The sequence below is a fragment of the Silurus meridionalis genome, chromosome 23, assembly GCF_014805685.1.
Source record: "Silurus meridionalis isolate SWU-2019-XX chromosome 23, ASM1480568v1, whole genome shotgun sequence".
NCBI lineage: Eukaryota > Metazoa > Chordata > Actinopteri > Siluriformes > Siluridae > Silurus > Silurus meridionalis.
The window spans coordinates 15,093,133-15,115,536 of NC_060906.1; the positions used below are offsets into that span (position 1 = coordinate 15,093,133).

The 22,404-nt window shown below is 37.9% G+C and overlaps 1 protein-coding gene across 1 annotated transcript in view; it reads left to right on the forward strand.

Moving 5' to 3' along the window:
* LOC124377281 (kelch-like protein 29) overlaps positions 1 to 22,404 on the forward strand; it is a 168,599-nt gene that overhangs the window by 7,973 nt on the left and 138,222 nt on the right. Inside the window, exon 2 of the mRNA XM_046836696.1 lies at positions 3,113 to 3,181. The gene's annotated coding sequence lies outside the window, so the exon portion shown is untranslated. The remainder of the gene's footprint in view (positions 1 to 3,112; positions 3,182 to 22,404) is intronic.

The window sequence follows — 22,404 nt, forward strand, 5'->3', positions numbered from 1 at the left end:
CAAGAGAAAAAGAGATGATGTGTGAAATAAGCAAACAAACTGAGCAAACGGGAAAGAATCGTGACCTGACTCATCCTGATGAGATTAACACTAGCTTTCTGAGGCTCTAAACACATTTGTAAAATCTGTGATAGTATTTGAAATATGATTATATTTGTATTATTATTGTATTACATATTGCATATATATATATATATATATATATATATATATATATATATATATATATATATATATATATATATATATACAATAATATGTGTAAAACATAGAAAAACCAAGGTTACCAATTAATTTAGTTCGTTTGTCAAGCCAGTTTACATTCTCAGAGGACAAACCAGCTCATAAATATACAGTTGTAAATGTTTGAAAGTAATTATGGTGTTTTAAACTAAGTAAATCATCAGGCACCAAACAGAACTTTTGCCTTGTTTCCACACAGACGATTTTATTTGCCGGATGTGTGCATCATGGCTGATTGTGGTGCTTGATTTGAGACTTGGTGCATCATTAACCCAAATGATTAGTGATTAAAAATGATGTTTGAGTGAAGTTAATTTTTTGTATCTGAGTAAAGAAAGGTTGTTGTGAATGAATGTGTGTTCCGTTGAAGGTTTTAATTTCGCCTCTTTTATATTAATTAATTATTTATTTATTTTTTATTACAAACTGTCAAACAGAAATGCATGCTGCATTAATCGCGCATTAATACAATTTGTGGCGTTGAAATCAAATTGCGTTAACGCATTATTAACCTTTAATTTCTGATAATCACATTCTTATTTGCTTTCTCCTAGTGGAGCAGTTTGTCTCTAGTAGTGGGTTACCACCTCCTGGTACCACATGCTTACACATTCAGCTGGCAGTTTATTAGTCTCGAGAAATGTACTGAATAAACCCAACAGCTCAGTGTGTTACTAACTACAGGGTACTGTTTATGTAAAATTAGTCATTGCTGCCTCATTGCTGTGGTTCAGACCTCAGCTCAGGTTCCTTCCTGTGTCTCTCCTTGTGTCCATCTGGGTTTCTTCTGGCATCTCCGGCTTCTTTCAATCCTCATCAGCAGGATTGGCTACTCTAAATTACCCGTAGGTATGAATGTGAAATTGGTGCCATGAGATGGCCTGGTGTTCCATTTCCTGTCTCATCCTTATGCCCAATCCATGATTTATAATCCGTAACTTATGTTACAAGGAGTATAATTCAAAAATTTAATAACATTTTTAATACAGTTTACAAACATTTTGATTAATGATGATTAATTGTACTGACGAATAACACAAAAGAATATTCTTTGGTAAGTAAAATTTACAGTATCTTTGGTAGTTTCAAATATACGATGGAAAATTTGAACTATTATTTTGTGTAAATCATTACATTTTAAATAATTGCTGTTGCACACAAGATTACATGTATGAGGGAATTCATTTTGACATGAAACAATACAGGCCTTACAGTATGTTTAGATTTTTTAGAGCAGGTTTTTTAAACCTATTGTGGCTTTACTGTAAAATATATTTGATGGTTCACAAACTGAAGATTTCTGTCACAAACATAATTTCCCCTTAATTTCATTCCACAAATAATCTTTTGTCTTTGTTTTTCTTTTTCTAATTAAAAGATGAGGAGCTCTCACTTTCTGTCAAGGAAAATGGAGAATGTTTTGTGTTTCTTTATCTGAAACAAAATCTGTCAGTGTTTGTTTGACTCCAATAGTATTTAGCAGGTATTTCGAAGGTAAGTGAAGTGAAAATCACTTTACAAATAATTCAAACAGTGATGATAATTGGAAAATGATCGAAAACACTTGTCAATCTCTTGTGCTGGTCAGTGAAGCCACTTTCAAACGGTGTGGTCAAGCCTGCTGAGGTAGAGCCTGGAGTGTGTATAAATATGGGGTTTTATAGTAACCACTAAGCAAGCAGCTGCTTCTCCATTCCCACCCCCAAGCGCCTTCCAGTTACCGTAAAACCCTTTGTATAAGCACACCGCAGCTTCTACTGTAGACAGCGGTTCATGTAAACCTTTATTTATACGTTTTCCTTATCACAGCAATTTCTGAGAAAAATTTGCTTTTACCTGCTAAGCATTGGTATCATTAGGAAGTGTTAGAACCAATTGAAAATCTTCAGCAAGTATCAGAAAAAGCATAAATTCTTTCCACTCCCTCATTGTGAATACTGTGTTGTAATACAAGCACAATGTAAAAAAATTAAGCATCTATTTGAAGTGACTATATGCTGTATATTCGCATATAGCTTGAGCTATACCACTGTTATGTGCGTTTTGCATAGGTTATCCCTGTTGAATACGTTTAGAGCATTTCTACGAAATCGAACTCAGCCATCATTGTGAATTCAACAGGAGCACCTTAACTGTGCGAGGTCACACTGAATAAATTTTTAACACAGGTTTCTGAAGTGCTCACAGATTGCACACTTCCCAAACCTATTATTCAGGTCACACGGCATAAACCTTTAACAAGTAGCTTTAGGAAACTGATTACATGATTCTCCTTGTCAATGACTAGTTTTATGCTTAGGACATCTATTGGAAGTCCTTGGAAGAAGTTTGGAAGTGTTTTTCACAGAAGTGAGAAGGAAAAAGCAAGACCCCTCATTGTTGTGGCTGTATAACACAGTGTGCATAGTGCTCTGAGTTTATACAAAGCCTGTGCTATGACTCGTTCACACACACACACACACACACACACACACACACACACACACACACACACACACACACACACACACTTTGTGGAATAACAGGAGAAGCAGTGTTTACTTTGGAAAAGAGTGCTCTTTTATGTGGCACCCCTCTGTACAGGACGTTATCCCAGCAGGAGACCAAGAGATACCACCAAGAGAAACGTCTTCAAAACAGGGAAGAATTCATTTCTTGAACAAATTACCTACCTGGAGAGCTTATAGGGTTGAAGGTAATCTAGAACCACTGCAATTTCTACGAGTAAAAACAGAAAGTAAATGAATGAAACACCTAGTACAGAAAAATGGTATAATACCAGAAAGAAACACTAGTCGAGTTGCTGCTCGTGGCTTCCCTTTCCTTTTCTCTGATCTGTGTAATAATTCTGTTATTTTTGGCTTTGCAGGAACACCTGGCTATACTCAAAAGATCTCATTAGCCTGTGATGAGCATCATCATCTTCCACAGACTCAAGGTACCTGAAAAGCTTTGTTTTTTTCCCATCAAAATCCATCAAAAAGCACAAAGGAAAAGAACTATATTATTTTATTCATTGTTGTTATCCTATCTTATTCATTTCTTGTCTGTTTGTATATAGCTATTACTTTGTGGTTGTTGTTTTTTTTCACTTTGCACCATGCTGTTATGCATACTAACTTAATTTCCCCGATTCGCCTCGCCCGATTGCATCAGCACTAGAAAATAAATTCTTTGATTTATAGCTTACTCTGGTTGTGTGAAATCCTGTCTTGTCCCATGGTAGGATTTGTCTTCATGTCTTCCTGGAAATGCCAAACTGCCCACTAGCAAATTCTCTCATTCGACAGAATTTGTACTCACAAAGCTAAAGATCTTTGAAAGGTCATGTTTAGAACATTGTGAATGTCTGAACCTTTGCCCCTGTGTCCATTAAGCAGAATACATTTAAACTGTGTTAGCCTACTGTAATGCCTATGCAGTGCAGCATGCAGTGGTTTGTTGTTGAATTTGTGTTAAAGTGTAAATCTGAAAGGAAAATAAACCCTGACTTTTAAGCCTTTTTACAATATCCTGGATATGAAGGCTTCTTAATCATTTGGGGTTCAAGAGTCAAAAGAGGGAGTCTTGAGGAAGATTCACTACAAAGAAAATATATTTAGTACAGATTTATTTTACAGTACAAATATTGTATTCTAGCAAATATATATCATGTGTACAGTCGTATGATATTTTTTTATGAACTTGACCAGGAAAACAGGCTAATGACTATAAAAACTCAATGATATTTAACTCTTTATCTGATAATGCTGAATTGTATTTTCTATGTAATTAGCATAGGCTTTGCTTGTATACCATTTATTTTTAGAGGACATACACTATAGTCTTATAGTTTTATATAGTCTTAAGTTTGTGGACAAGTGATTATCACACCCATATGAGGTTTGATACAATGCTGCGGGCGCACAAGTGTTTTTGTTTGCTCGAGCCCAAAGATTTCTCTCTATTGGGTTTAAGGGGCCCAATTTTGCTGTAAAATGACAATACCCATGTGCACAATGCGAACTGCGTTAAAGGCATAGTTTACCAGTGTTGGTATATAAGAAGGAGTAGCCCGAGCCCTGACTTTTGAAATTGGAGCACCGAGTGTAATCACGCACCAAAATCTAGTGGAAAGCTTTCCAGAAGAGTGGACGTTATTATAATAGCAAGTAGGGGACTTAATCAGGAACGGCATGTTCAAATATTTTGGCCAGATACATTTAAAAAAAGCTATTTCTTGTACTCTAGCTTATATAAGCACAAGTGATGAATAGCATATGCTCACAAAACACATTCATAGTAATTCACAGCTCACACTGGTATCAGTGCTGTCAATGAGGCTTGACTGGTCTGTTGCTAAGACCAATGAGGTGTTTACTAGCGATATACAGCAGAGCCAACAACAGAACCACAGCTGCTTTTATGAATGCCAGTGTTCAGGATAACTTGTATTATTGCATGGGTTATATATTTTAAGGTTTGTGAATTTGACATATATATATATATATATATATATATATATATATATATATATATATATATATATATATATATATATATATATAAAACCATTTCATTTCAATCACATCATTTGTCCAAAACAACTAGTTTTCTGCATGTTAGTTGGGAAACTCCATTGCCTTTAAAACATGGATCATAAATTCTCTGCAAATCAGAAATGTAGACAGTTATTTTATGAATAGCTCCATGTCCTGGGTTGAAAATAGCATGCATAATGTGCTTGATTTGCATATACATCATTATTTCATCTTTTTTCCCGCACCCCTCGAAATCAGTCTTGGTGTGATTTAGCGCTTTCCATCTCCTTAGTCTACCATGCTTACAACACACACACACACACACACACACACACACACACACACACACACACACACACACACACAGACATACATAGTGATTAAGACATGTCAAGCCCCAGAGAGTGTGGGTGGTGCAGTGTCATGCTGGCCCCCTGGGGCATTTTGTCACAGCAGGGGTCACACCATGCCAGCACGTCTGGCCCATTGAGCTTAATATGTGTGAGTGAATGAGCTGCATTCACAGGCTATCATGATCAAGCACAGTGTATGAGTGCATTTAAAGGCCATTAGACTTGGTGTTGTGCATCGTAGTGCCATCTCAGAAAATATCAAGTGCAAAAATATCCAGGCATGTATTCATTTCCAAAGTTACAACCAAGCAATTGGGTTTGACAGGGACCAAGTCACACTGGTTTTTATGCTCAGGTTCTTGTGTGCAGTATGAACAGCTCAGCTGTATAACTCAAAATATTTTTTAAGACTTGCATAGATGGCCATTGTATTTATAGTTTTAAACATTTGCTTTTTTTTCAGATGACCTAAAATTGAAATTATGGTGCAGTGTTTAAATGAAAACATTTCTGGACAATGATGAAAAAAATCACAGAAAACATTTGCTGCATTATTGACTGTGAGTGCTGCCAATATTCATTGTGAATTAGAAGCATTGAGTTTCAGTGGAGGATAATACAGCTTGGCCATAGACTGAATTGCAGCATTTAAACATGGCAATGAATCTAACTTCCAAACTGAATCTAACTTACATACATGCAGGTGATAAATTAAATGAATAAACATAAGGTACAATAGAAAACTGTTATGACCAATACGTAACATATTTGGAGGGCTATAAAGCTGTTTGCCTACAAATTCTACACATAGATTCTACATATTTCTTGCACTGTACTAGAGCGATGAACACAATTCTCAACAAAAAGTAATTTTTTCCAATTAAGAATAGTCTTACACCTCTTCAAAATTTCTCATAGGTGTTTTACTGAGTGTTGTTCCCATGACTAAAGGTCATAGCATTTAATTCAAATCCTTTTTATACTCATCAAACATGTACAGCTTTTGGCAGCTGGCCTCATCCAGAGAGACTTAAAGAAGTGAAAGTTCCCTTTTTTTTACATTAATCTCATTTATACACCGGAGCAGTTGAGGGTTAAAGGCCTTGCTCAAGGTCCTGAGAAGTGACAGCTTGGCTGTGCTGGGATTTAACCTCATGACCTTATACTTAATAGTCCAATGACTCAACCACTGAGCTACTGTTTCACAAACCACTCAGCAAGTCTTCATGCCCTGTAGATGGAATATTTGAAAATACTAAAAAACTTATTAGACTTAGCATTAGACTTATTTGTTAAGAGTTGCCTTAAAGCAGGATCTTTAAAGGTAATTATCTGTATAATGTAACCTTATAGGTGCTAATTACAGCATTGCAAAATCCTTCCCCAGCTTTATGAAATTACACGTAACATTCGAACTCCCAGCCTGTCATCTTGGATCCAAAAATATGATCTGTGCTCAATAAAACCTCAGCATTGAATCAGTCTACAGTTTTGGGTCTGAGACACTGTTCCCCAAACTCCTGATGACCAGCTGTATTTTTGCAAATAAAAATATATATTCTGTCAAGTGACAGGTTACTGAACTTTTCTACAAAGTACTAGGGGACATCTGTGCAGCAATAAAGCTGCAGTCTAACCTCAGGTAGCTATGCAGCTCAGGAAATTTGAGTCATTTGCCCAAGTTATTCTGTTGAATGCCAGGAAGCAGGCTGCAGGGATTTGGAGATGGAGTTGACATAGAGATTGACTCTGACTCAGACGAGCTGTGAGAGGAATGTTACCATTGCCAAATGTCATAGCATTCAGAAACTTTAGAAACAGTGTCAGCTTTACTGACATCGATCGCTTAAGGTCCATCTCTTGTTTTATGGATGACCAAAAGAAAGATCACTAGCTTAACGAAACATAGGATCCCTCTGAGCTTCTGCTTTTTGCATGGACAGAGATACCTCCAAGAACTCAATACTGACAGCATCTATAGGCCTAATGGATAGTGTTCAGCCAAAGGATCAGGTTAATAATGTGGCTAGACCTTAATTTTCAGCCTTTTTTTTTTTTTTTTTTTGTATGAATGCACTAATGAACCTTTGTCTTGCATCAATCAGTAGCTGTAGTTATGCAAAAGGACTGCCAAAGGGTTCCATGGGAATTGTGGAATTTAGAGAGAAAGAAAAGAATAGAGAAATATGTTGAAGTTGAGTAGAGTGAGTGAGAATATGTAAGCTTATGCTTTCATTGCAGATTCAGGTTTATAGAACAAGCCAGCCTGTCATCATCACCTGAACAAATGGGAAACCTCTGGACTGTCACTGTCTCAGGCAACACCTCATGTCACATTGCTTGCTGACAGTTAACATCTCAAACAGCCCTCACACTAACTTATGCCTGCCAATCAGCTGGCCCTGTACTCATCTTTCAGCATCCTGCTCAGCTCCTATCCAGTGTGTACCCTTCTAGTTCAGCATTAGGAAACTACAGTGAACGCTGAGCTACTCTGGAGCACACTGCAATGGCTGTTTGTGTTTTTATTCTCATGACAGTATACTCTACAAACTACTTTTTCCACAAAGGGCTGCTGTGGGTGCATGTTTTCATTCCAAACAAGCAAAAGCAACACCAAATTCTTCCTGTTTAAATCTAATGATTTTAATTTTCAATGATTATCAGGTGTTCCCTTGATTGGTTGGAATAAAAACCTGCACCCACACTGGCCCTTTGTGGAAAAGATTGATCACCACTGAATTAGACCTTTAAATCTCTGAGACCTAAAGGAAGTAATTTCTAATTAAATAGCAATAAAAAAATCCCAGCTGAATAGACACATCCATAGACCTCTATTACAGGACCTGACTTAAACCAGCCTGTAGAAACAAACTGGTAGGAAAAGCATGGGGTGATTATGATAAAGTTCCCACTAGTCTGCTTCTATCCTTAGAAGGATGTCACTGGACTTAGCCTAATTCACCTTAAACTGGCCATAAAACAAGCATATTGAAATACCTGATCAAATTTTTTGCTGCCTGGAGGGAGTTTGTAAACCTTAAAAAAAATTCATCTTCAGTAACCACTTTAGTGCCCACACAATTTCATTTTAACACTGAAACAAGAAAAATATGGTTTTATTCATTTTGATTTGCAGTCAGTGACTGATTAATTTTAGCATTTTATTTATATAAAAGTTTTCTTGTTTGTTAAGGAGGGCCATTTTACTCAGTTATATATTTATGAATAAAGCATTAGATCCCCCGAAGCAGTTAAATAATTTTTTGGCATGAAAAAAACAACTTTACTAAAAACACCCAGACAATACTTCTACAACTAGCTGTATATGCAAAAAAAAATTGCAATCATATTGAATTTGTGCTCTCGTATGTTAATTTTAAGGCTTTCAAAATAGCATTTCTGTATCGACAGAAGCACCATTTAGCTTTGCTGAAATGAATTTACTGTAATCTTCATTTGAATTTTTTTCCTAATCTTTACATGTACAGCTCAATAGCTTTTTAAATGAGTGTGTGTTTAATGTAAATTAGGTGTATATAAGGGGTAAATTAGGCTTGAGATTAAGTCCACACAACTGAACTCTGTTTCTTTCTATTTGACAGGTTCACTCTTTAGATTTGTTAATGTGCAGTTCCGTGCTCTTCTTTGATGACTTAAGGTCAATATGTCTTCAGGCCATGCCTTAATAAGATTTAAACGCAGTCCCCTAGTAACATTAGTAAAATGTTACATTGAAGTGTAATGTTTCATATGTTTTAGTTGGAGCTACTGTACATTTAATTTAGAAGAATGGGGCTGCTTTGGGTACTTTGTTGCCTTAGTTGTCAGATTGGATTGGCGGTTCAGATTGGCGGTTTTGGATCATACTCTTTGTTTGGGTTTGCATTGGGTAAAAAATGTCTGCAATTCAGCAGGCAGACCATCTCTAAAAACCACACTGGAAAGATTGAGGCCAACCAAAACTTATGAAAACAGCAGCAGAATGGCTTGGAAGAGAATTAGTGACCCTAATGACCAAATCCAGATCCAATTTTTGTGAAACAAAATTATATATATTTTTTCTGTTTTATGTAATATATATATATATATATATATATATATATATATATATATATATATATATATATATATATGTAAGATGTGGTGCATCATTGGCATCACTGTGAGAGTTAAAGCATGACATGACATGAGGCTAAGGTTAGCGATATTTGCTTTGGTAGTTGCTTTTATTTTTCTCTACAGCAGCAGGACATCCATTAGTGGTGTTTGTAGTTCCACTAAAAGGATTTCAGCGAGATTTATAGACTTTCTCCATGTGCTCTACAGATGTCAAACACATGGTATAGCTGGAAATTGGAGGTGCTTGACCTATATGGATGCATTCCTGAGGTGTATGCCGTTTCATTATATATCACTTTCAACTTTTGACTCAAATCTGTTTTTAGTCTAATGAAAAATATTCTGTAGAATGTTTCAGTCATGCAGATGCGGAATTAAATATGGTGAAAATGCCTGCAAGACATATTCTTTTACTTTGGAAAAAGACTCCATAACAGTTTTATTATTTGTCTCTATTTTTCCTCAGTGGGTAGAAAGTACATGACAAGAACAAACCCACTGCTATTTAAGAGCACCACTGGAAGCTATTCTAGTGAATATATTACACAAGGAATCGCGAGTACATGTCAGATATCAAAGCGTGACCCCTTTATGTCAATCATCATTGTCTCTTCAGGGCTCTATTCAGGAATTGACCTTATTTAATCCCATATTGTAGGTTAAACCCTTCCTTAATTTGTCTTCCCATATATGCAATTAGAGGAATTGCGGTGCCTATGTAAATAGGGACTCAAGAACTGTGGTAATACAGGGAATGGAAAGGACACACAGAATCTGAACACAGCAGAGATGCTACTCCATCAGCTCAAATCAGCTCTGACAAATCCTCCTTCATCTCATTTAGATATACGATGGCTGACTCTAAGGGCTGCCATAAAATATATCTTTCTCTTAACCTGATTCACTGCTTTCATTGCTTGAGTGCTGCTGTGGAGTCAGTTTTCCTAATCTCTAACGCGGTGATAGTGACCATCAGTAAATGAGACAAATGTCAAAGAATGCGGGAAAGTTCTTTCCTCGGATCATACATGCTTAGGCTGTGTATTAACGGATAGTAGGAGGTGTAAGTGTTTGGGATTTAGACTCTGAAGTCTGGACCTTGTTTATATGGAATTATGTTTACCAACGACATTAATAGGAACATCTTTACACCTGCCCATTAATGTAATTATCCAATCCATTCATGCTGCAGCAGTTAGGTGTTGATAAAAATGGCCAAAAGCTTCTTAGTCAACATCATAATGAAGGAGAAAAAATGTAATACTGGTTGTGCCAGACAGGCTGCAGACAGGTTGAAAATCCTAGGATTTTTATACACAGCAGTCTCTTAAATTTACACAGAACTCAACCAAATGAGACAGTTGTTGATTGGAAAAAAAAACAGGCGATGTCTTTTCAGTCTTCAACTGTTTAGTTTCAGTGAGCCAGTGACCTCTGGTTCCTGTTTTTGGCTGACAGGAGTGAAACCCAATTTGGTCTTTTGCTTTTGTAGCCCATCTGCCCTAAGATTTGGCGTGATGTGCATTCCGAAATGCTTTTCTGCTCACCACAGTTGTAAAAGTGCTCAGTTGAGTTATGGGAGCCTTCATTACAGTTATGTATCAACAAAGTCATGTATTTGCATATAACATATGGAAGTTGCATTACATTGTAGCAAATGTATTATGTATGCAGTCTTTATGACACTTGATGCCCACTGATAAAAACCTGTTAGAATGTTTATATCACTTGTACATAAAGGTTGCCATTTTAAAACCATTTCCCTGGGCACAGAAAATTGAAGTGGATATTCCTAAAACAGACCAGGGATTCTTTGTTAATGCATGCATTCAGTCTTCCATGTGTTGTTAACAATCATGGATTTTTTTTTTTATCTTTAAATGTCTCACCGTTTTAAAAGGATCATGTTTTGTTTAGGCTGTGAAAATCAATGTGTCTCAGGTGTATAAAAGAGTTTAATATCTCTGTCAGCTAAGGACTCAGTGATGGTTGTCATTTCACTTAATTGCTCTTAGCTCAAAGTAGGTCAGACAGCTCAGTGTCCTGGAAATCTACCTTTTCATTGTTTTTTTGCTTTTTTGCTATGCCTACACAAACCTTGAATACTAACAGATATTAATTATTGTGTTCTCTACTATCTTGCTTTTTAACTTTACTCGTTTCCTGTTCCTCTGACAAAATCCGAGCAAATCCTTCCTCCAGCCCTCATAAAGCTCAGCACATGAGCTTCCCTGTACACTTTCTGCTGCTTATTTATGGCTTTAGTCAACCATTGTACACAGTAATGTGAGGGACAAGTGGGCCAGTGAGGTTTGTGTGTGGGTGTTTGAAGCCAGAAGCCCTCTGCCTCGGGGGCCTGTGTTTTTCCTTTCCTCAGGTTAATGGAGCATGAGCTGTAGAGGTGGGTGTGTAAAACGCACCCGATAGGCCTGAAGGGGCATTGTGCAGCCCCGTGACCGCGGCCAGGCAGCTGGGGAAGGCATTAGGTAAAGTCTTCAAGCAGGTCCACATTCCTCCTCCACACCATGCTCAGGTACTGAAAGGCCCTCATTTCCTCCAGCCCTCTCTCGCTGGACCACTTAGATTCATATTGCAGCCAAGGACATTCAGGCATATGCAGATTTATCACTTAAACTCTATCATAAACACACCGGACGAATATAACTTTTACAGCCTAAGGGCCCATGCCCCGAGGAACACAGATACTGTAAGTTAAGCAAGAGTTAGAGAAATGCTTTCTCTTTTATTCCACTCCACCAATTGTGTTTCTTGGCCCCGATGTCTCAGGATTCCAAAGATAGTACAGTCTGACTTTTGTGTGTTGTTTTTCGAGTGCAAGCTTTCGTTGGCAGCTTCACTGGCATTTATATGAGGTTAGAGAAGCTTTTGGGACACACAGGGAGGCTTCAGGGATCTGACCCTAGTTGTGCACATCTCGCTTAGTTTAGTGATGGAGCTGCAAAATGAAGATTCTGCACTAAGACTGATCTTTTTTGTGCACTGCTCTTTGTTTCTTCGACACTTGCTTTGGAGGATTCTTTTCTGGCTCATGCCTTGTGGCTATGTAGCTCAGTGGCTCTCTCAGCTTCCGAGCACCATCTGTGCCGGACACTCGGCATGTTTTCATTGCACTTCATATTCTAGTCACACCCAAATACCAAGCCATCAGTTTAGATGGCGATGACATGTGCTCTCAAACTCTGTATTTGAAAGTCAAATTTTTTTCTTGATTCCATTTGTGAACAGATTGTAAGACAGACTTTGATGACTTAGTCTTTCACCTTTCCAAGAAGCTGGTGGCTACGTGCTGGTCGATCTGTCATTCTGTACTAATTTAAAAACTCGCTGAAGGGGAGGATTAAACTCTTCTTCATAACACTGATTGACACGAGTATTGCATGGAATCTGTGATCCCAATGCTTCATCGAACACATATTCTAATTGTAAAATGGCAGTTCTGTGAATTTACACCACCAATAGTTACAGGACATACCTTTTTTTAATCATTTTTAGTGGTGGTTCTAATTAACACTGGGCTGTACAGGTGTGTTATAATGGTGAAAACAGAATATTATTGATTACTTGTATGTTTTATAGATATATTTGAAAGCAACATACAAATAACATACAGTCATTGTATAATACATAGTATCAGAGTATTTAAGAATACATACCTGATCATCATAGTAAATGACTCATATTCCAGACCATTTTACCCCAGCCTTTTTGCTATGGTATCTTTAGGACAACTATAGGGTTATCCAATACAAAAAAAAAGCCAGTATGCTTTCTTTTTGAAGTCTTGCTTACCCTGGGTTCAGAATTTCTCTTAATAAACTAGATAAGAAAAGACATTTGATTTGATTTAAAGCAGCAGTAATCCTTTTAAGATTAGGAGAACTGAATCCTTTCATGCCAAGACTGCACAGATGATGGTTTATCTTATGTTCAAGTAACCAAGGTACACTTTCAATAAATCATAACGTTTGACCTAGAATGGTATTACAATGTGGTGAAGGTGTTTTTCAACGCCAGAAAGAAAAAATGAATCTTGTAAAATGTACATCGGGAAAAATTTTCTGTAAATCTGAGATATACCTAAGCAAAACCAGAGGAAGTGACTGAGTGTTCCAAGAATATGTTTGTATTTCGAACACGTAGCTGGTTTTAGGGTTTATTCGTTTACGGATATAAAGGTTGCAGTATAAACTGGAGAAAATTTTCAACTGTGTTTCTCTGGCATTATTACAAATAACGCATTATTCATAGCCTTTATAGCTTTGTTTGGTACTTATCTATATGGAAAACTATGCTTATGTAGTGTATTTTGAATTATTGTGTTTTAAATTTATAATGCACATAGCCCTTTATATTTTCACAGTATGTGAAACTGAAGGCCTTGAAGCATATTTTCATACCTCTTTTCCATGTTCAAATAAATAGCTGTTTGAAAATAACAGGACTACACCTGATATAAAGAATGACTGGTAGCTTCAAAACACAATAATGTCCACCAAATTAGTCAGGGCAACCATGTGGTAAGATCAGAGGCATGCTGGCTAATAGAAACATGGGGGGCACTTTCTTATCGAGATCAAACCTCTCCAGCAGCTCGACTAATGTGACTAAAGCAGCTTGTAGCACAGGACACAGAGCGCTGAAGATTTTCTCCCCCTCTGTGCTATAATTATTGATGCACGGCCTGCAGTGACATTTGCAGCTGCAGTTGAAGCATGTCGGGAGTCATTATTGATCACAGCTGTATTAGTAGTCACATGAAATTGCAAGTGAAGTCTGTATCAAGTTGTGCAGCGAGGACAGCAATGAGGAAATTATTAGATGAATTTATTTTTGGGTTTTTTTTGCATGTCTGTACACTGCTAGAACGAAGGAACATAAAACCAACAGTCATTATGCATGCATACTTAAATTGTACCTGAGCTGTCAAAGAGATGAGCGATTGTGGAGTAGTACGTTATTGCATTATTATGTACAATTGCTAAACCAGTTCAAAGAATGCACTTGTTTTGCATATAACGTACAAGGAATGCATTGTTATTATTTATTATCCTCCATTTCTGTTCAGAGCTTCAGCACTTCCATTTGGGTTTAAACAACACTCTTTCATTTGAATTTGCATTGCTATTGGCGAATGGTTTTATTCAAAGCAACTTACTATTATAGTTTAAGCAGATGACTAGATGATGGTTAGCAATCTTACTTAAGGCTCCAAAAGTGGCTCTTCTGCAGTGCTGGGATTTGAACAGTTTTCTAGTTGTTAGCTCAGACTCACCACTGCACACACTATTCACTTAACCATGCACACTTGGGTAGGTGACATTAGCCGTTCATCTTAAATTACATTTCATTCTTTAGTGCTCAAGATTTTAACAGCCTTGAACGCATTGAACTGTAAAAATGCATATTATGTAACACAGCTAGTCAACTCTTATGCTCCATGCACTTATATGCATCCTCTTATTGTCCTCTTTACCTTCCTAGCATCAACAAAGACTATTTCCCCCCATTTCTAGTGCAGTTTAGTCACCTGCCAATACTCACCCACCAGCCAGCTGTCCGCTCTCATCTGACAGCTACCTGAGTACCTGAGTTGCTGCTTGACATTTATGGAAATGACTTTTTCTTGGCCCACATGCACCTTAATACCTAAACTGCTTTCTCCTCCTATAAACTCAACACTGTCCTCTGTCCTCTGTCCTCTGTCTGATTCTGCAGTCTGGGGTATATTGAAATATATACCGAACAGCACCGGGATAATTTCAGGGTGGACCATGGCCAAAATATCAAACAGACTACTACTTACAAAACCTAAATTACCTATTAAATAACCCCAAAAAGAAAGACAAACCACTTCACTAAACCCCCTCACCAAAATCAGGGAAGAAACCCACACCCAACACAAATGGCAGCCACACCCCTACTACTGGTGAACACGACAACACACATATGTACATATATTTACAACTAGCATAATACTGTGAGTGTTTACAATCTTCGAAATGGGACAAGGCAAATTGGAAGTCAGGATGGGCGTAGTTCAGTAACAGGTCGTCACAAAACACGAAACAGAAAAATCACGAAACATAAAGATGTGAGTGTCGCCCAAGCGAGTTCCCCTCAATTTCATTTAGATGAAGTGCAGTAAGGGCTTGGACTGGAGTCTCAGAATAGCACCTGCACACATACAAACCACACATCCCATACAATGCAATTCAACCAACAAAATACTGCAGGTTGTATCACCTCATTCAAGAGCCATTTTTCCAATATATTCATATGCCACACATCTCGTAAATGAAGCTTTGGGAATGTGTATGCCTAATATTTGAGCTTACGAGGATGTGATTTGACGTGATAATAGGGAGCATTTTTTTATCACAGGTGTCAAAATCTCAGATGGTTTTGTAGGAGTTAAGCTGTGCACAAGTGATCCTGCTGGCTGAGATGAGCACAAGGCAACATGGCTGCCTGATTTAAACAAGCTGTCAAGGAATCAATAGCCTGCAAATGTGTTGATAGTGTAGCAGCATAGAGAGCAAAGGTGAACTGCTTTTCAAAACTCTGCCACATATGTTAGAATGAAGACTGCTTCAGTTCCTGGGAGCTGACAGTTGCTTGTAGTACATCATTTCAGGTTCTCATAGATGTAGTGAAGAGACAGAATGCACTGCTGGGTTCTGGAGCAGCTGTAATGCTGCGGAAAATGTTGTAACAGCTGCCTTGTACAACAGTGGGTTCTAAGCAGTCTTCAAGTCTACCATCATAGATAGTAAGGACAAGAAAATACTACATTATTTGCTGTGCCAAAACTTTGCCTTCTCCTCCTCTTCCTCCATCTGTTCATCTGAAGCAGTGACCCCCCCATTTGCAAGTGGCTCCATGTCTGCCTACACACTTCCAGTTTTACCCGGTGTCCCCCTGATGATCTCCGTTCCACCCACTCAGCAATTACACACAGCCCACTGCACTTGTGAATCACAGAGACCACCAGGCCTGGATTTTAACCCCGTGCCATCCAAGCAATAGTGCACATGCTGCTAGAGATCCGTGTCTTTCTTGCTTTTTCTTTCAAGTGTCCTCTAAGGCACTTATTTGAGCAATATATTCTGCAAAAGTACACAAGAGAGGTTGGAATAAGAAGAGAGTGAGACATCTAAAGCAGTGATTGAAACTGGGCTGGAAAGACGGTGGGAAAAACAATGGCATTTGTAATGCTTTTTTGGGTTCTCAATCTGTGACTCCAGGACATTCAATTCGGCACTTCACTGCATGGATTTTTACAGTGCATGCATTTTTCAGTTGTTTTAAAAGTATTTTTAAAGGAAAATGCTGCAGAAGCCCAGGTTTGTGCATGGATGCAAATCTTTTAAACATTTTTGTTTCTCCTTTCTAAGTCCATGTTTTACATTTTTTCTATACTTTTTGTCATTTTATTTGACTTATAATAATCCAGTGTGTGTAATATCTCGCTAGTTTGGCTGGTACGGCCACTTTAAAACACAGCTGGATCAACTTATTGTACATTATGTTTTTTTGAGTCATTGTGTTTGATTAGTTCTGTGACTTGTCACTGAATGTTGTAATAAAAATCAACGCAAAATTGTTTACAGAGAAAATCAATATGCATTTGAGAACTGATGTTTTTCTCAATCCTCAATCCAATTTTTTTTTTTTTTACAGATTTCATTCTGATTACATTTTTGGACTTCTTTACCAGGTTTAGATAAAAGCTTAATTGCAATATAAAACTGTCTATTCAAATGACCTTTATTCCATTCCTTAAATTGTTTGTTTGCCATCAGAGACATAATAAAAGCAGAACAAATATTTGCTGCTACCTGTACTGCTCAGATTTTAAATGCATTTTATGTTTGTGTGTACAAGGTGAATATGGTTTAGTGTGTGGGATGAATTCCAATGTTATGTGATTGACTCCTAAGATATATAAAAAATATAGGTAACACTTTACAATAACAGAACATAAATAAGCATGTACTACTACTAGTACTAATATTCATACCCCTCTAATCAAAACTACCCACCGTGAGTAGAGAAAACCATCATCTGTAAGATAAAGCTGATTGTAGTTTGGAAAGTAATGTCAGCTTTATGAATACATGTTAGTGTGGTACTTCACCCATGAGGACAATGGAGCAGTGCTTTGGGGCCCAGGCCACTGTAACCACTCACAGTGGGGAGATTTGAGGTGGGTAGATTCATACCTTTCAGAAAGGTATGAATAATCAGGTGAAAACAGGTGTTTATTATTCGGCCTTTGTGTGTTCCAGGAGGAGGATAATTCAGCACCATCCAATGGTGTTTGTAATGTATTTTAAATATTGTACTTTTAATTTATATTTACATATTATATATATTATATATACATTATATGTAATATTTACATGTATATTAGTACATGCTTATTTGTGTACTGTTATTGTAAAGTAAAGCTAAACAAATTATATATATTGGCTTCACTTTACAATAACAGTACATAAATAAGCATAAATTTGAATAACACTACATAATTACATGCTTTATTTTTGCCTGTTGCATTAACATACACAAATACAGATTTTTGTTTTTTTGGCCAAAACTCTATGGGATACTGCCATCTGATCAGGCTGAAAAGAACAATGGCAGTTAATTATCATAATTCAGCTATTATTTTGTTTGTCAATACATTTTTACAGATTTAACAAAAAGACATTCCTCACATTTAAGGTTACAACTGTACAACATGTGTTAATCTGAGTACTTGGGAAAAAATCGCTGTTTGTTGTAGCTCTCTCACTTATACTTGCACAGACTGTGTGCAGTGGGGGTTGGGAATGTGGAAGACCTATTTCACTGGTTTATGTTGTGCCTGTTGCTACGTTTTTGCTTCTCCCATAGCGGACGGAGAGCTCTGGGGCCACCAAATCACCATGCCAGCTCTCTGATTGGCCCATTATTTCAGCATGGCAAGCTGTTGCATTAATGTTTATTTGTTTGCTGTAATGACCTATTATATTTATTCTCTAATCAAATCAGTGATTTGTGTTAGTGTGGGGAATATTGAACACGGACCAGCGCTCAGTTCATAAAGGATGATCACCCATCTAACAAATGAACATTAATGTGATACTGATGGCGGAGCAGTGCTGTATTTCCATGACGATATTTTATTACCGCATGTTCTATTCGTAATGAAGTCGGACGGTCACATGGTTGCTGTATGACTAATCTTTCTCCCATCGCATGCAATTTTACTGGCGTCTAAATGCCATAAGCCTTTTGTCACATCAGACACTTCTCAGATGCTTATTGGTGTGTGTACACGTCCGTGTGTGTGTGTCATAGCGTTTCATTATTGAATCAAAAACCACAGCTCACTGGGACAGTGACGGGACGTGTCAGACAGGATCAGTTTAGCGTTGTGCTACCTTCAAGCATCGTCATGGTGACAGTGACAGCGATTCATCAGTGTGCGCCTCAGTGCGCCCATCTGGCTCTGATGACAGGAGGCATTGTTTTACAGCATGCTTTTTCTCACCGGGATAAATTTTAAATTTTATTGAATGATTTTTTGCGCAGCAGAAGAAGGTTTTATTAGTAGAAGTATTAATCAAGAGTACCAGGGGAACTCAGTAATAGTTTTAGATGACCCCACCTGCTGTTTTTGCAATTTGTGCATGGTTAAGTATGTAAATGCAATGTAAAAATGTGTCTTTCGGATTTAAACTGATGTTTTTGCCTTTGTGTTTTGTCTGCCTTAAACCATCCCTCACCCCCAAAGGAAACTGCTTTCTCTGTCATTCCAGTACCCTCTACCACCTACGCCTACCACAACACTGTGGGGTGCAGGTAGCACTGCTCTCAGCAGCACTTATCATGTGTTAATGCGGTGCTGCTCTCAGCAGTGCACTACACTGTTGTTTTAAGGGGATCTTTCTCTCTCTTTCTCTATCCCCCCTCTCTTTCTTTTTCTCTCTGTATGCTGAACACACTCCGCAGAGAGCACACACTCCTCTCCCCCCCACTTATCCCTGCTTATGTGTCTTGTAATTAGTTCATTTTCCACTTTAATAAAGTAGACGATGGCCACATGGGCTTTCAAACAGACCCAGCCCAGCCCTAGGCCTGAACCTGGTTCCAGGTAAATGAGAACCTGTCAAAGCGGCCTGCTGGGAATAATGAGGCTGTGGAAAAAAGTGAACATGTCTGCGTGTGTGCGTGTGTGTGTGTGTGTGTGTGTGTGTCTGTGACAAAAAGCGACAGGGAGCAAGAGTTCGGGGATAGAGAATGCACAGCCTCACGCTGTAGCTGCTCTCATAAAGCAATCATCTTACACACAGCACCCACACTCTTTGAGCCTGCTGAGTCAGGAGCAGTGAAGAGAAACAGGGCCTTAAGTGATGCTTTATTGATTGGCCTATTTGTAAAGTGGAGGGAAGTGTGGCAGGGCCTCTTGACTTTACACGCCTGTGTCGGGCTGCCTGTGTCCCAGCCTGATCTATAATGGTCATCATTTCTAAATACAGCACTATGATTACTTCTGAACTCTCCATAAACCACCCTCACCCCCCCTATCCCAAACCCCTCCACTGTCCCTAGCACCAAGCCAGCACTGCGTGTAAATGGCTTTTCTATTAAAAGCCTTTTCTGTGAGTTTTATGTCCAAAAAGGGACTATACAGCTGCTAGGTTTGGGTTAAAGCTGACAGAGCAGATAGGAGATACATCACCTCAGTCAAGCTAATAGCTAAAGCTTTAGCTGTAAAGTTCAGTAGTCTGTAGTCTGAGGTTTATATAGAAATAGTAAATATAGTAGTAAATATAAGAAAAATAAATATAAATATAAGGATTATATTAGAAATCACTTGTGAGGTGGAACAAAGAAGTGTTATTGTTATGATTATTATCGCTGTTGTATTTGAACAATAATGCTTTACTGCCACCTCAGAAACTGTCCTCAGACTTGTACTATATGAGTTGTGGGTAAGGTTTTTGAGTGTTTTTTTTCTGTATTTTATAGGCTATTTTGTTTCAGATGAGCACATTTATGTCTATTAAAGTAGCAGTTTGGGCTTTCACTGGTGAGCTCACTTATTCTGTACATACACACACACACACACACACACACACACACACACACACCCACATACGCACAAACATGCTGAGATGTAGTACACGGGCCACTGGGCTACATCATTGCTTCATTTGGATCAAGCTCAAGTGCAATAAAGTAATTTATCTACATAGTGTTTATGTATGTGTGTATCTCTGTGTTCATGTTGGAAGTCCATGCAGTATAAGGAATTGAAGAGATTCAAGTGTTTTCCCTTGTAAGGCTCAGTACTGGAACACACACATCCTGTCAGTTTTTATAACGAGCCTTTAATAGTTGCTTGTTTCTTCTATTACATCCTTGAAAGCGGAATCTACTGGCCTTGCATTTTTTTTGCAGAGCAGAGACGGATAGGCACACACATATACACATAAATGCGTGAATCCATTATACACACCGATGGTGTATTGCACGGCATCAATAATGCAGATATTCTCCAATGGCCATGCAAAAGAAAGTATTTGGTTGTTTATTTTCAGCAACCATATACCTATAAATAGTAGAGCTGTGAATCTAAGTCACAAATATATTGTATCCTCATTTTTCAACAGTAATAAGCCTTACAATGCAGTTCTTTGGCTCCCTTTTGTTTGTAACATACAGTTCCTTCAGCTGGAGGGGATCTAAGAGCTGCTTCCTGGACGGACTTTTGGGGATCAGCACATCGCTGAGACATTGTTTTAGGCTTGTTCTGGTTTAAGCAAATGCCCACAAAGTCATCCAGTCACTCTGATGGTTATGTAATGCCGTAATTTAATACCATAACACTATAATTTCAGGTTGGCCAGGCTATAACCTCAAAGCACCTGAGGTGACACATCAGACGTATTTAGACTTTTAGCCCTATGAGCACCACTTCCTATTTACAAGCGCTTCCTCACCTAAAACAGACTTTTGCTTGTTAGTATGATTATTACTCATATTTTTTGACCCCTAACCGATTCAGTCTTCGATTTTCACTTTTTCAGTTTCAGATATTTTGATGGCTTCCTAATAAATAGTAACCCATAACCTAAACAATGTAGAGAAAAGCTTTTATGCTGGACATTTTGGGTTTTTAAATCAGTATTCTTATGGTGGGTGAATAGTGTGAGAGGGTGTATGGTGTACTTTATAATATGTATGTATACAGTAAATATGTTCAGGGGCATGATAATGCATTGAGCTCATATTACTCTCTGTGTGCTGTTCCGCATGGTCTTTCCTGTGCTGTGTAGTTTTCCTCTGGGTTTCCTGGTTTCCTCCCACTTCCCAAAAAACATATAGGATGGCTGATTGATTACTCTGAGTTGCCTCAGGAATTATTATGTGTGTGAGAGTGTGACCAGTAAAGCATGTATTCCCAACTCACATTCGGTGTTCCGGGATATACTCTGTATCCACAGCAACCCTGACCAGGATCAAGTGGTTATTGGTTTTTGTAGTACATCAGTTAAGATTCAGATTCATGGTTGATAATTGCTGGATTTCCAGTATCTCAAACACAAGTGCAATTCCGCATAATCAGTAGGCAGTACTAACATAATGAGAATCATGCATACGAGAAACATGTGGAAAAGGAAAACAGGGGCAATAGGCAGAAATGTTGCCTTCATCTTTTTGTACTCCACACGAGTCTATAATGTTCCCACATGGATTTTCAATGTTTGCAAATGCATCTGTTAAATTTAAATTTTAAAGATTTATTTACCACATGCATCCACTACAGCCAAGGTAAATGTGCCAGAAATTTCCCCCGTCTACAAACTTTCAGTAAGTAGACATATAAAGTTCTCTACCCTCAAAAAATGACTCAATACTGCTGCACTGTATAATGACAGTTGTTGCTCCCTGCAGCTTTTCCCGAAATTCTTCATCCAGATAAATAACGCAATGTGTGCATTCTGAATAACGTTCTGGCATAGCTTTTCTTTCTTTACAATATAAATTATGCATCGTGCACAGCTTATAATTATCATGGCACATAAGAAGAAGGCTTGCCTAAGAAAGAGCAGAGAAATCTGTTCCACCTTTTTTTTTCCAAGATCAGGACAAGC